General features: G+C 47.8%; 1 protein-coding gene across 2 annotated transcripts in view; it reads left to right on the top strand.

Annotated features, from left to right (window-relative positions):
* The first annotated feature begins 703 nt into the window (after nt 1–703).
* Nucleotides 704–16,176, top strand: part of CDH20 (cadherin 20) — a 204,499-nt gene continuing 189,026 nt past the window's right edge. For both annotated transcript variants that reach the window (XM_077353433.1, XM_077353430.1), the window contains exon 1: nt 704–1,307. The gene's annotated coding sequence lies outside the window, so the exon portion shown is untranslated. The remainder of the gene's footprint in view (nt 1,308–16,176) is intronic.

The following is a 16,176-nucleotide window of genomic DNA, read 5'->3' as shown; positions in this document are numbered from 1 at the left end:
GATTAACCACATTTGCGGTAGGGCAGGAGCATTTGTGAGTCACTGCTCTCTTCTTCAGACAGATCAAGACAGTTAACCATCTGTCTGCAGCAGGAAAAAAGCGTCCAGGAGCACCTTGAAAGACTAACACAGGGGTAGTCAAACTGTGGCCCTCCAGATGTCCGTGGGCTACAATTCCCATGAGCCCCTGCCAGCAAATGCTGGCAGGGGCTCATGGGAATTGTAGTCCACGGACATCTGGAAGGCCACAGTTTGACTACCCCTGGACTAACAACATTTGCGGCTGGGCTGGAGCTTTGGGTGAATCACTGCTCACTTCTTCCTATACGGATCGGGACACACACATGGCCTCTTTTTCGCTTTCCTAAACATGGTGTGGTAACTCTACCCACTAACCATTAGGAGGATTGTCCAGACTTCTCTGCATCTACAGGATTGCATTTCCAAAGCGCAGAGAGAGCGACAGAATCTCTCCGTTAAGTGTAAATCCAAAGGTAATCCTCCCGGGTTCCGCCGAGGTGCCCACCCAGAGCTGGCGGCTCCGTCTGCTGGGGAAGGTGCCAACTGGCCATTAGTGCCTTTCGGCTGGTGGGGTTCCCGAGCGCTCCGCGGGAGGCCGGAGAGCACATTCCTGGCACCGACGGGCTCATTCAATTTACTTCAGCCGCCCTCGCCGCGGTCAGAATATTCATGAGCGGCGGAACGAGGCGCGCGGGCTGAGGCAGGCGGCAGCCCACAGCCCACTTCCGCGGGAAAAGGAGACGGGGGCGCTGAGCAGAAGCCGCCGCCGCCAGTTCTGACGGTGCCAACGCAGCACGAGCGGGAAGCGTCGCTCGCCTCTTCCTCCTGCCCACCTGAGGCGAGCCTTTCAGGGCGAAGGGGTCTCCTCAGCAGCCCGCCCTCCCTCTCTCCCTCCCTCCCCCCACCGCGCTCTGAGGGAGGCAGCGCCGGGCGACTTGGCCAAGAGGGAGGCGCCGGCGGCACTGCTGCTGCTGCCCTCCGCGGGTCACTTTGCGCTCCAGTCCGGACTGAGGCGACGGCTGCCTCGGGCAGGGGGCAGCGCGGGAAAGGCGCCTCGGCAGCGGGCGCCCGAGCGGCGTCTCTCCTCCTCCTCCTCGTGCCCCCTCCCCTCCGGGGCTGTTTGGCAGGGGGCGGCGGCCAGAGCAGCGCCTGCGCGCGGCCGGGCAGGGCTTTGCCGGCGGGCGGCCGGAGGAGTGGCGCGGCGCCGGAGTTGTCGCCGGGACCGTGGGCAAGGAAGGCGCGCGCGCGGAGGCGCCCGGACTGCGCTCCAACTTCTCCCGAGCCCGGTAAGGCGTGCGGCGGCTGACTGGGGGTAGCCAGCGAGCGTGCTGCGTGCGTTCCCTTCGGGGCCGGCTTGCTGGATCGCTCGCAGCCCGATCCTGGGACTCGGGAGCATAGGACGCGCTGGGACTGGGACGCTCTCAGCAACTTGCGCGCGGGAGGTGGCTGGCGCAGGGGGGCTCGGGATGCCAGTCTCCCGGTGGGAGCGGGGGAATCTCCCGGAATGGCAGCTCTTCTCCAGGTGGCCGAGAGCAGTTCCCCCGGAGAAGGTGGCTGCGTGGTGCTGGTGTTGGTGGTGGTGGGGAGGGATTGACGGCATTGCACCCCGCTGAGGTGCCTGCCCTCCCCGGACTCCGTCCCTCGCCTGCCTGCCTGCCCTCGTTCATCCTGGCCATCATCTCTCCTCCCGAGCTGCAATAAGACATACTCCCGCTTCTGCCGGGAGACTCGCCCGCGGGGCGCCGCGCACACGAGCGGCGGGCGGCTCGGCTGCCTCTGGGCCAGCGTGGAGTTAAAACTTCCTTAAAATCAGAGTCCAGGATCGCCTTTAAGACCGACCAAGATCGATTCAAGGCGTGAGCTTTCGAGTGCTTGCACTCGAAAGCTCACGCCTTGAATCGATCTTGGTCGGTCTTAAAGGCGATCCTGGACTCTGATTTCATTGTGCGACTTGGGACCAACACGACGATCCCCTTGAATTTAAACTTCCTCGTGAGTCTTCCGCGGCTTGATGGCCGATGTTCGTACGGTGCGCCTCGCAAAGCGCACTTCCAGCGGGCTTCAAGGGCACCGCTCGGGCGCGATCCTACCTGGGCGGAACGATGCCTCCAGAGACAAGCCAACGCGGCTTCTTCGTTAATAGCGTGCGGCTTTCTTTTTCTCCCGGTTTGGGGACCCGCAGCGGGTTGCAATCTTAGCCTCCCCTTCCCCGTTTTGTCCTCCGCACAGCCCTGCGGGGTAGGCTCCGCCGAGAGCCAGCCAGGGGCTCTCGGGAAGGGTGCGCGGCGGAGCCTGGATGGGCTCTGTCGGCAGGCGCGGCGTCTGTGTCCAGCAGGTGGGGGAGTGTGCCTGGGGAAGAAAGTGGAGCGGTGGTTGCATAAAGGTCTGGGATGGGAAATGCTGCGGCAGCGGAGTGGACGTGTGATGGCCGTGGGGTCCCCTGAAGTGGGAGACTAGGATCTGGTGGCTTTGTACTGGGGAGGGGGTGTCCCTGTGCAGAAAGCGGGGAACCCCTTTAGGTTTTTATTCTGCGCCTCTGACCCTGGGGAGCGGCTGCCGGTGGGTGATGCTGACCTTGGGCGACCCATGGTCTCACTGGAAGGCAACTCTGCATGTGTTTGTCCTATGTTTCTAGGATAAGGTGACCAGATTGTCCCACTTTTGGAGGGACATCTGGGGGTACCTGGCAAATTGTATTTATGTTGAAATTAAAAATATATATATTACAATACTATTTTTGCGCTCTATGTGTTCTATGAAACTTTTTGTTGCTCCACATAGACCAAATTTTTAATCAAGAACCCCCCCCCCAGTCAATGGTGTCCCGCTTTACCAATTTTAAGATCTGGTCACCTTATTCTAGGAGCATGGCTGTTCCATGAAGGAATGGCTACCCACCCCTGATATCTTGGGGGGAACGACTTTTAAGGAAGGAAGATGGCTCACAGAGATTATTGTGGCCACTGTGCACACTGAAGACCCCCCCCCCCAAGAAAAAAAGTGGTTAATTTACTGAGTACTTTGGAAAGCAAGATATAACCCGGAGAGTCCTTTCTGTAGAAGGAGCGTTCATAGAAGATTGGGTTTCTGATCAGGAGAACTCTTGTAGAAGCAAGACTGTCTTGCACCTTTCAGCAATGGAAAAAAACTTGCAAGAGGTGGAATTTCTTAGTTGGTCTTCAAAAATTGTTTTCATAGATATTCTAAGCAAATTAAAAGAACAAATGAGTCAGCTTGGTGTAGTGCAGGGGTAGTCAAACTGTGGCCCTCCAGATGTCCATGGACTACAATTCCCAGAAGCCCCTGCCAGCATTTGCTGGCAGGGGCTTCTGGGAATTGTAGTCCATGGACATCTGGAGGGCCGCAGTTTGACTACCCCTGGTGTAGTGGTTCCAAGTGGCCGCCTCTTATCTGGATAGCCAGGTTTGATTCCCCGCTCCTCCGCATGCAACCAGCTGGGTGACCTTGGGCTAGTCCTAGTCCTGCTAGAGCTGTTCTCTCAGAGCAGTTCTGTCAGCGCCACCTACCTCACAGGGTGTCTGTTGTGGGGAGAGGAAGGGAAGGCGATTGGGCAGTGAAAAGCAGGGTATAAAAACCCTTCTTCTTTCTTGCTTTTCCATTGCTAGAGTAAGCTTCAGTGGCTTGTTTGTTTTCTCCTCTGTCCGCATCAGTGACTTTGATTTATCAGGAACAAGAATTTCCTAGCATACTTTAAAGAATCTGTCTAATTTTTTTCCCGATCTTATGGAGACAGAGAGAGAGAAGGGGGATTGAGGTAAAAGAAAATAAACGTTTAAAAGATACGGAAGGAAGAGACCCAGTGGCTGGGACATAAATCAGACAGAATATATGGGGCATTGATGAGAATAGTTCTTTTCACTATGTTTTTTTTTAAAAATGCCCACTTTAGAAGAAAGAAACAGAAGAAGGCCGATTATTGTCACCCTGCTCTGACTCCCAGGCAGCTGATGCTGAGAGGAGCCAAAGGGTGCAGTTCGTCTTAGTTTTAAAAAGAGCAGGGCATTCTTTGCCAAAGATTGCTGTAAACACTGAATAAAGATTTCATTGTGGAGTGGTGTGACTAGAATAATCAGCCAGATAATGGTTCATTCTGATCCAAAAGGTGCAGTAATCACTCAGTAAGACAGCAACAAGTGAATGGGGGGGATGCGGGGGAAGCAGACATAATTTGGAATATTTGCAACTTGCCCTGATATTTTTTTTTCCATCTATTGAGTACTGCAATAATTGGGAAGACTTGTAAGTTTTTTTCTCTTCCTTTCAAAGGCAAATCTGCCTGTCTTCAGTCCTGCGTGTTATTTGTAGCTCTCTCTTGTCCTTTTTTATTGGAGGAAAACGTAAAGGTGGCTACAGAATGAGCATCTTAAATGGATTGACTAATACCAATTAATATATTCTTCTTCTGTGCTCACTTTATTGCCAACTCAGCAGGGATGAAAAGCTAATGGTGCCAGCTTTTGTACAGCTCTGACGCTCTTCATGCAGGCTTGCGCGATTTGAAGTGTAAATAGGTGTGTGTGTGTGTATGTGTTTAAAACACTGTAATTATTGTGTCTGAAGCAAGTTGCTTTCCAGAGCAGTACTCTATTATGGAATTCCGAACTGGTTTTAAGAATATTTTTTGTAATGTAGAAGCTGCCTCACCTGACCATAAGAAGAGAAAAACATGCTTGCTAGTGCCAAAAGATTACTTTATGTCAGGGATAGTCAAACTGCGGCCCTCCAGATGTCCGTGGACTACAATTCCCAGGAGCCCCTGCCAGCAAATTGTAGTCCACGGACATCTGGAGGGCCGCAGTTTGACTACCCCTGCTTTATGTAATCAATATTATTTAATTAATTTACATCCCGCCTTTCACCCTCATGAGGACTCAGAGCCACTTACATTATTCTCCTTTCCTCCTTTTTATCCTTACAACAATCTTGTGAGGTAGGTAGGTTCAGATGAGACTGGCCCAAGAGCACACAGCAAACTTCCTGGGCACCCGTGGGGATTTGAACCTGGATTTCCCAGTTACTAGTCCAACACTGTAGCCACTGTACCATGCTGTCTGCCTAAGAATCTGATTATTGATACATCAAGATGGGTAAGCCATGTTAGTCTGTCAGTTGCAGTAGAAAATTGCATGTCTCGTTGCGCCTCTGACAAAATTTGTGGCAGAGCATCAGCGTTCATATGTCCCTGTTCACCGAAAAGAGCAAGAATCCAGGAGCTTCTAAAAGACTAGCACAATTTGTGTCAGGGCAGGAGCTTTCATGAGTCACAGCTCATTCCGTTAGATACCTCGGCTTCTCACAAACAGAATCTGAAGAAGTGAGCCATGTCTCATGAAAGCTCATATCCAGCCACACATTTTGTCAGATTTTGAGGTCTTCCTGGACTCTTCTTCTGATCTTTGCACACAGCCTTTGCACATCCTACTTTCCAGCATAAACCAAAAACCGCAGTCCCAGTGCCAAGGGGGGGAGAAGAAACAGAGGCAGGGGGAGCAATCGGCTTTGGGAATGCATATGAGAAAACACACTTAAGAGGTTATGGAGGTAGGGAAGCATTAAGCAGCAAAGGTAGGTGTCTGAAGGCATTTTGTAGGCAAATAATTTCTACCCCAGGCAATGCTCTGTGACTTTCTGCCACTTAGCTGGGGGGGAAGGATGTGATTGTAGCTTCCTCCTTACCTACTCAGCAATGGCTGTCAGCTCTCTGAGGACATCAGTGATCTGTTATGAGGCTCTGTTTAACCAATTTGCAACAAGAAGTAATCGTCCCGAAGTCCACTGCTGGCAAGTACCTCTGCTTTTCAAAGGCAGAATGTCCCATTCTACTCACTGGGGAAAAACATAAATCAGAGCAGGCCTCTCTCAAGAACATTTCTATTAACTTAAAAAAAATTCTGTTCAATTGTGGTACACACAAACAAATTGGAATCGCTATCCAAACCTAAAGCATTGACAGTATTCCTTAAGAGTTTGGCGAGGAATATATTTTTGACGAACGTCAGCACAAAGCCTGCACTGTGGACTTTACTCAGGAAGCAAATTCCTCGGGAGTCAGGGGCATGACAGAAAACAAGACCTGCTTCAAAATGCTCTTCACACAATGACACCATTCAAATCTGGGTTGCAGGCTTCCACCATGTGGCCATATTCCTTATGCTGTCTCAAGGGCTTGGGGTGAGGACTGTCTCAGCCTCACCCACCTCACAGGGTGCCTGTTGTGGGGAGAGGAAAGGGAAGGTGAATGGAAGCCACTTCGAGCCTCCTTCGGGTAGAGAAAAGCGGCATATAAGAATCAACTTTTCTTCCTCTTCTTCAGTAATATCAGGGCTCTCTCAGCCTCACCCACCTCACAGGGTGTCTGTTGTGGGGAGAGGAAAGGGAAGGTGAATGGAAGTCACTTTGAGCCTCCTTCGGGTAGAGAAAAGCGGCATATAAGAACCAACTTTTCTTCCTCTTCTTCAGTAATATCAGGGCTCTCTCAGCCTCACCCACCTCACAGGGTGTCTGTTGTGGGGAGAGGAAAGGGAAGGTGAATGGAAGTCACTTTGAGCCTCCTTCGGGTAGAGAAAAGCGGCATATAAGAACCAACTTTTCTTCCTCTTCTTCAGTAATATCAGGGCTCTCTCAGCCTCACCTACCTCACAGGGTGTCTGTTGTGGGGAGAGGAAAGGGAAATGTGTTGTAAACCACTTTGAGACTCCTTTGGGTAGAGAAAAGTGGTGTATAAGAGCCAACTTGTCACATCACGTTTATCATGCTTCCCTGTTCCTGGCCACCATAAGTCAGCTTGAATAAAAATGTCTTGATCCACATCCATAAAACAGAGGGAAATAATCCCAAAGGTGAGGAGGGTGTAGATGTGTACAGAACACCAGTGCCTGAGTTCTTAGTTTTGGGTCTTAGTGCATAGATGGTAGATTTCAGAGCACAACGTTCTGATGGACCTTAAGTATTGTGATGAGCTGTTTGTTAGGGAACGACATTTGTAATTCTTTACCAGAACATGAGTAGTGCATGGAAATCATTAGGGGTCCAAGAATCCGTTGCAAACCTCGGAATACCAACGTAACATGCTCTTGGTGATCTGTTAGCCATGGAAGTGGGCATTTGTTATCGTTTGCTAGGAATATCATAAGTAATGCCGTGAAATAATCTTGGGGTGTTTAACTGTAACAAAAATGGCTCATTTTTGGTGCTGTTGGTGGACTTGTCCTGGAGTCACGGTAAGTCTGGTCACGTAGCAATGTGACAGCTTCTCTGTGACATCAGAGCAAATAAGGCATTGGCCAGCCAGTGACATTCTGACCCTCGTCCCAACACAGTAGGCATTGTGACTTTCAACTCAGTCAGCCAAAGGCATCGAGAGAGAACAAGCAGGAGCAGAGGTCAACAACAGAGAAGGAAAATTTCTGGGAGAATGGAAAATAAAATGTAGCTTACTGTGTTGGTGGACTGCTTGCCAATTTCTAATGCACTTTAGAAAAGAGCAGGCGTCTAGTGACTCCCTAAAGATTAACGTTTGTGGCAGCTTTTGTGAGTCACTACTCACTTTTTCAGCTAGAATGTTAGTCCGTCTGTCTTTCTATTTTGGAGAGTGGGGTGACTTCAGCTGCCTAATGACAATAGCAGGCATGATTGGATTAGGTGTGTTATTCAGAGGGGTAGTAGGCGTAGCGAAATCAGCATTGGTAAGAGACAGGAAACCTAGTTCTTGATTCAGTCCTGGAGGGTGCATTGTCTTGAGCTTCATTATCAACTGCAACTCAGCAGTCTCTTTCTAATCTCCCTTTGAAACCCCTTAGTAAGAGAACTGCTATTCTTAGGTCCGCCACTGAATATGCTGGAAGGTTAGAATGATGCCTCACTGTTTTTTGAATGTTGTGGTTTCTAATGTCATCCATTTATTCTTTGCTGTAGGGAACTGGCCTGTTTGTCCAGTATAGAGGAAGGGCATTGGTGACATGTGGTGGCAAGAGTAGGTACTTGAGGTAGTCTAGCTCAGGGGTCCTCAACCCCCGGTCTGCGGCCCGGTACCAGGCCGCAAAGGCCATGGTACCGGGCCGCCAGCGGCCACGCCCGCCCCCCCCCGCAGCGAGAGGGGGGGAAGAGGCAGGCACGACCGCTGGCATGCCAGCGACGCAAATGCACACGCGGAGCTGCCGCGCATGCATGTTTGCGCCCCCTGCTGGCTAAAACACGCATGCGCGGCAGCTCCACGCGTGCGCGTTAGCACCACCTAGTGGCAAAAACGCGCATGTCCAGCAACTGCGCGTGCGCGTGCGCGTTTACATGCAGCTGCGGTGGCCGGGCCGCCAGCTCTCTCCCACCCTTGGAGGCGGTCCCCGACTACAAGAAGGTTGGGGACCGCTGGTCTAGCTGATGTTGCTGGCTCCACTGACAGTGTTGCTAGGATCTAAACGAGTCAGTATAACAAAGGAAGGAAGACACAGTGTAGGAGTAAAACAAAAAGAAATACTGCGTGGCAGAAATCGCTAATTACAATAAGCATCAAATGACAAACTTGTCACACTTTGTTCCTTCAAACGATTTTAATTGATAGCAGGATTTGCTTGAAGTCAACAGAAGAAATGAAAACATTTCGGTATGTACCTTCTTCAGTTCAGTTCAGTGAACCAAAAACAGTGGCATGTTACAGTCGAAACATTCAAATGGTGGTTGGCAAAGAACCTACAATGGATTTCTCAGTAGCTGCCTCTTTGTGTTCACTCAACTGTTTTTGGTTTACTTAACTGAAGAAGGTACATACCGAAACGTTTCCAGTCTGTCTTTTTTCTTCAAGCAAATTCTATTAATGGAAATCATTTGAAGGAAGAAACTGTGACCAGTTAATCGTTTGATGTTTATTGTGATTAGCAATTTCTGCCACACAGTATTTCTCTTCATTAGGATCTGTATGAGAGCAAAGTTGGCATCTCGGTTTGTTCCAGGCCTTGGAACCAGAGTCCGTGTTACTGTTAAGTAGTTTATCACTGCAGGTGAGATGTTGTTTTAGGTAAGCAAGGAAAGGGCAGGAGCCCCAGAGCCTGTGTCAGGGAAGTGTCACTATGCAGCATGGTTTGGAGGTCATTAAGAACACATTGAACTGGCTGGAGTTGTGAGCTTGCACAAAATAAGATTAATATGGAGATAATTGAATGCATCCCATTACAGAACACCATACAATAACTTCTTTAGGAACAAACTGAGATTCTTTCAAGTCTGATGTTGAAAAGTGGTCCAAATTAATCTTTTTCATGGCTGTAGTGACAGACAAGATGTTATCCTGGGGATTAATTTGACTTTCATTTTGCTCTGCACATTCAGAGAGCTCATCCAGTACATATTGTAATGTCACACTGAATGGTTCGGTAGTCCGTTTTTTAAACAGAGCAGCGGTTGTCACACCTGTCGCTTCCCTGCCTCAGAAAACAGGAAAGTCACAAGTAACGAAGAGGAAGCCGAAGAACAGCAGGCATCTTTCCATAGCTGAACAGCAAGTTTTGTTATTATTTCTGAATGCGGTTGAACTTTGGTACTGTTCAGGATGCTGGAGAAGGGGAAAGTCACAAATTGTTTTAGGCAATAACTCAATGTTTTCTTCAGACTTCTGCCCTGAAGCAATGAAAACAACAATGCTCAGTATGACCTGTATAATCTAGGCTCTGCAAAGCAGATGGAATTTCCCCCAAACAGTAGGCTGCCTGATTATGCGAAGAAATATCACAAATACAGTGTGGTAGTAGTTTGGTTTTATCCAGATTTCTGTGATCAAATGGTAGGAGAGGTGGTTTTTATGATAAGGCACCAAAATAACACTTAACTCATTAAAAAAAACACACACACACACACATGATATTTGGAAGAGGAAAAAAACATTTTGATTTTCTTATTGGTGGGTCTGATTTTTAGTGTACATTGCTTATAGGCAGGCCTCTAATCTGTTCTCCCCACTAGTTTAAGAAAAATATATTGTGACCTATTTCACATAATTGTTTCAACTTGGGTCAACAACAGTGGGGAAACCATAGATGTTCAGCTCATACTGGGCCTCCAGCCTGTCCCTTTCCCCGTTCTTCTTCCTTTCCTTCGATGCCTCTTCTTAGTTAACACCACAGCTGGTTAACTTACCATCTATCTATCTCAGTAATAATTTTTGGTGCTGACAGCAGTTTTATTGTGATTTTAAAGTGTATTGGTTTTGTTTTGTCATAGATTGAAATGTATTGGTTTTGTTATAATGTGACCTAATTTGTTGTTCACCGCTCCAAGATGCCAAGTCCAAGAGGGGTGGTATATGAATCGATTGATACAATAAATAAATAAAAATAGCAAGCCAGTGACTGAGTCTCCCCCTGCATTTCACATGGCTATGCATTCTTGACATTGCCTAACAGGATAATTTCAGAGTTCAAAAAGTTATTGTCTTAAAACCCACTGCTTCACAACTGATCAAGCTAGAAGAATCCAGACTCAAGTTTTATTTTATTATTTGACTTATAGTCTGCCACTCCGATACAATGGCTTGTGGTGGCCCCACAATAAAATCACCTAAAAATCACAATATAAATAATACCTTCCCGATGGAGAAAAATAGATATTAGGCCCTCCCCCCCCAACCCACTCAACAGACTGCCCCCCCCCAGTGCCTCAGGGGCTTGAATAAGGTAATCCAGATGTTTTCTGAACTTTGCTGACCTGCCTCCCATGCGGGAGCACAAATCTGGGGTGATCAAAGTGTACTGGGCCAAATGCTCCCCTGTGCAGGAACAGGAAGAGGCAGTGCAATCACCAGTCTGCCCCTTTAGGATGCTTAGGGCTGATCCTGCGTTGAGCAGGGGGTTGGACTAGATGGCCTGTATAGCCCCTTCCAGCTCTATGATTCTAGGATTCTATGAATCTGCCCCAGCTCAAACTCCACCCTGCAGCCCGGCGTGGAGCCTTCAGTGTGGAAATGGTCTCAGTGTGCCAGCTAACTTGGGGAGGAGCCAAATGGTCTTCATTACTGTGGCCTCAGGCCCTGTGAAGTTTGGAAAGCTTCATCAGGGCTTTTAGCTCTCCTGGAAGCTCATTTCAACAGGTTGGGGCCACATGCTGACAAAAGCACACCTCAGAAAAGATATCTATGGAGCCAATAGCCTTGGATGATTGAAGAACCAAGCTAAAGTAAGATGTTGCAAAAGGACACAGGTGTAGTCTGCATGGGGCTTTTAACCCACTGCCAGCTCGAATGAATCCCTGCTATCTACACTGAATTTGATTTCCACTTTGATTTGGGGCACTTTAAAATTTTTCCCTCTGCAACATGCACGATTGAGTGACCCTACCATTCCCCTGCAATATCCAGAAGTGGGTATAACCCTTGATATTTGAAAAATTACCATCAGCAAATGTGCAGCTCTCTGCTTTTTGTGAATTAATTTCCTGCCTCATGCCTCCAATGCTGATTTTGCTGATTTAGCAAAGCAGTCTCCCCTGATTGGCCAGGGCTTCAGTTCAAAGACTTCCTGGTTCCCAGTTGCAAGGCTTGTCTTCAAATGACTGTGCTCCAGAAGCCCACACTTTTCTCAGCAGATATTTGTCTCTTGGATTTATTCCCCCCTCCTCTGCTGTCTCCAATCTCTCCCTTGCTGGGCCTTCTGAGCCTGGGAGACACCATGGCACCCATTTGCCAGGCATGGTGAGTGTGGCCGCAAAGGCTGCCTGCCGCCTTTTGCAGGCCTTTTTGGGGTGTCATACCAGTGTTAGAACATTTGAATTGGGCACCAGTTTGTTCCTTAGATGAATTCAAAGTGCTGTTTTCATCCTATGAAGTCCTAAGCTGTCTGGGACACGGTTCCCTTTAACATCAGCCAATGGCTTCTGAGAAAGGGGAATCCTGCCCCAAGAATCTGTTAAAAAGTTTTTGAAAAGTTCAGTAAGAATGGGGACAAGGGTAGCCCAGCAGGCATTCCAAAAGGCTTTTGACCAGGTTGATCACCAGAGACTCCAGAGGAAGCGTAGCAGTTGTGGGATATAAAAACTGGTTAAACAACAGGAAGTGGAGAGTAATCATAATGGGGAAATTGAGCAGTGGGGTTGTAAAAAGCCTGGTGTAGGGAGTACTGCTACTCAATTTGTTCCTAAATTATTTTGAATAGTGGAAGAGCATCACTGACAAAAGTGGATGTAGTGGCCTATTTTGAGAACGGTACACAATTAATCAGGATGATAAAAATTTCTTCCAAAGATCTCTGCTGTCTTTTTACCTGGGGTTCTACAAAGACAAACTTGTTCTGTTGTAGTTTTTGAAATTAGTCCCTTAAAAAAAAAATTGGAGTGTTTTTGTGTTGCTGATACTGTGCACTTAGAATCATGTCAAATGTAGCATGTAATGAATTTAGTTTGACTTTCTTATGTGCACTATTTGGTAAACAGCAAATTTCATAAGTTTTTCTTCCCCATTCAGTACAAGACCATTGTTTGTTTCTTAGTGGTGGCCAAGTTGAAAGTACACATTCAAAATCAGAACCCAGTTGGCAGAAACCAATTCCCTTAATTCAGTGGTCCCCAACCACCGGGCAGCGGGCCGGTGCCGGGCTGCGAAGGCCTCAGTGCTGGGCCACGGCTCCCTCTCCCCGCCCCCCTGCAGCGAGAAGCTCGCCAGGCCATGAGCAAATCGGCCGCCAAAGCAGCCAACTAGCTTGCAGCCCGGCGAGCTTCTTGCTTCAGGAGGGGCGGGGAGAGGATGCGTGGACTTGCCGCACATGCTCGTTTGCGTCCAGCGGGGGCGCAAACGCGCACGTGCGTCAGTTTTGTGTATGCACGCATGTGCCATGTCGCGTGCGCGTTTGCATCCAGCGGGACGCGCCCGCGCCGGGTGCAAATGCGCATGCACGGCAAGTCCACGCATGCACGGTTGCGCCAGGGATGCCGCGCATGCGCAGGGCCCCGGGTCGCCCTCTCCCCCCACCCCGTGGCAGTAGTCTGCAGCCACTGAAAGGTTGTGGACCGCTGCCTTAATTAATTGGGCACATATCACAAAAAATGTTAGCTGTATCAGCATTTATGTGTGCTTATCGAAGTCAGCATTTAGCTGTGTATTATCCCGTACAGAGGAGGGGTTCAACATGTTCAGTACATCTTCATAATGAGATTGCTTTGTCAAAGACATAATTGTTATTCATGACAAGCAAGCTCCCAATCTCATTCCATCCCTGTAAGTACTGCAGCTCAGGCCAATTATGGCTAAAATACTGCATGTGTCAACTAATTAAAGGGTAATTAATAAAATGATAATTTCATTCCGTGACAATGTCTACATCTGACTGTTGTAACATAATACGTTGGGCAGATGGCTGAATGGTCAAACATGGCAAATTAGGATTGTAGCAGTTGTACAGAACATCTGGGAACAGTATCAGCCCATTAACCCATAAGACTGTTATAGCTGAGTCACAGTTTTGTACATGAGTATCGAATGCCTGAATGCAAATATAATTATCATGTTCCTTTTGGAAAGTAACTTTTCTCTACAGAAAGAGGGCCTATATCTTTTCTGATCGCTGCTTCCATTTATACTGTAAAGAAAAGCAACCACAAAAACACATGCACCACTGCAGATTATCCTTAAAGATGATGCCAGATATTCTGGTGAATGTAACCTTATTGTTTCTGTGGCTAGCGGGAACAGTTTCTCTTTCCTTCCCTATCATCACTCCCCACCATTGTTTCTAGAACATTTATTAGAAGGGAAGGGAGGCAACACATCTTCAAAATATTGCCTCTCCACCACCTCTAAATGGTCATCATTTTTCTATTTCTTTGACAGATTATGGACACATGGACCAATGTGACTGACATCTCAGAGGGGTTTGGGAGAAAGCAGCTAAGGGGGTGTATAACAACCTCATCCACTTCTCTCAGAGGCAAGGTTTTCCCTGTATTTGCCTTTCCCTATCTCAGCTTTCCTAGGAATGGGTTTTCTTCTTTCCTGAAGAACTCTGGCAGTCCCACTCTGTCAAAGTCCCACTTTGACTGTGTGCTCAGCCCATGAACCTGAGGGAAGGGCCAAGATCGCTCTTTAACTTTAACCACTGAAAATGGCACCTGAGATGTTTTGAAATTCAAAAGTAACAAAAAAAATTATTCAAGGGAAAGGTCAGGTGAAATCAGGGGTTGGAATTCGTGAGGTAAAACCAGTACACCCACAGACTTTAGTTATTATATTTCAGGCTAGTGAGAGATATTTAAATATATTTTTTATATTGAGAGACTTTTGTTCCAGTGCCTCCCCAAACGTGCCAGTATACTTTCTTTGAGTATTCTCTATCTATTTTGGTATCCAGATGGCTGGTACACTCTTTCAAGTACCCAAACCCATCCTTTGAAACACCAGTTCGTCTTGAGTTTTTAACTGACTCTTAAGGTTCCTACAGGCCGTTTCTAATCACACCAGACCAGAGACCTCTGCACCCTTCAGAGCTAACCTCCTGTTTGACTGGTAGGGAAATTCTTCTCTCACTAGAAGATCTATCCCCTTTGGCCCAAGGAGTGGCCCAAACTACCCACTTGTCCTGACCAATTTCCCCCAGTTTTCTTGTCTTTGTTAAACTGCTTTCAGTCAGGCTGAGTTGCAAATGAAATCTCCTCCTTGGCATTCAGATCTAAAGAATCTCTGGGCTCAACTGATTCAGCCTAGAGAAAAGGAGGTTGAGAGGGGACATGACAGCCCTCTTTAAGTATTTGAAAAGTTGTCATTTGGAGGAGGGCAGGATGCTGTTCCCATTGGCTGCAGAGGAAAGGTCACGCAGTAATGGGTTTAAACTACAAGCACAACGATATAGGCTAGATGTCAGGAAAAATTTTTTCACAGTCAGTGTAGTTCAGCAGTGGAATAGGCTGCCTAAGGAGGTGGTGAGCTCCCCCTCACTGGCAGTCTTCAAGCAAAGGTTGGATGCACACTTTTCTTGGATGCTTTAGGATGCTTTGGGCTGATCCTGCGTTGAGCAGGGGGTTGGACTAGATGGCCTGTATGGCCCCTTCCAACTCTAGGATTCTATGATTCTATGATTCTAGCTAACCAGATCTCTTGGAAGAACCCATCACTCAAGGCTTTCTGTTTCTGTGAAGAATTAACCCTTCATAGTCCTTCAGCTGTTTATACAGCATTTCTAAACTTCTTAAAAGTGCAACTCATCACAGGTTGATTAACTGATTGTGTGGAAATATGTGAACTAGAGATGTAAGATTGATTGATTGGTTTACAGTTTAATTTATATACTGCCCATGCTCGCAAAAGTGAACTTAGGGTGATACACTGCTGTTGTTAAAATATCACACAGTAAAACAAAGTAAAATTCCAGTAAAACAAAGTAAAAAAAATGATAAAAATATGGCCAAAGGAATGGGGAAGAGTATAGGAGAGGAAAGAAAAGAAACCCACATTATCCTAATTTGCCATGGCCTCAACCATGGGCCTAGTGGAAGCATGACATTTTACAGGCTCTGAGGAACATTGACCATTCCATCAGGTCTCAGATCTCAACTGGCAGGTCATTCCACCAGGACAGGCCCAAGCTCAAAAAAGCCCTGGCGCTGGTCAAGGCCAGGCAGACCTCTTTGGGACAAGTTTGCATTTGCAGACTGTAATGCTCTTCGGGAACATATTCAGAGAGCTAGTCCCTCAGGTACCAACACCTTGAACCTGATCTGGAACTTTACTGACAACCTATGCAGCTTTTGGAGGGCAGGTTGAATATGAGCACACCATGGTGTCCTCATAAGGATCCACACAGCAGCATTTTGTACCAGTTGTGAGAACCAGTTTGGTGTAGTGGTTAGGAGTGCGGACTTCTAATCTGGCATGCCAGGTTCGATTCTGCACTCCCCCACATGCAGCCAGCTGGGTGACCTTGGGCTCGCCATGGCACTGATAAAACTGTTCTGACTGGGCAGTGATATCAGCGCTCTCTCAGCCTCACCCACCCCACAGGGTGTCTGTTGTGGGGAGAGGAATGGGAAGGCGATTGTAAGCCGCTTTGAGCCTCCTTCGGGTAGGGAAAAGCAGCACATAAGAACCAACTCTTCTTCTTCAGTAATATCAGGGCTCTCTCAGCCTCACCCACTCCACAGGGTGTCTATTGTGGGAAGAGGAAAGGG

The sequence above is a fragment of the Paroedura picta genome, chromosome 9 (assembly GCF_049243985.1).
Source record: "Paroedura picta isolate Pp20150507F chromosome 9, Ppicta_v3.0, whole genome shotgun sequence".
NCBI lineage: Eukaryota > Metazoa > Chordata > Lepidosauria > Squamata > Gekkonidae > Paroedura > Paroedura picta.
This window is presented reverse-complemented; position numbering and strand designations above follow the sequence as displayed.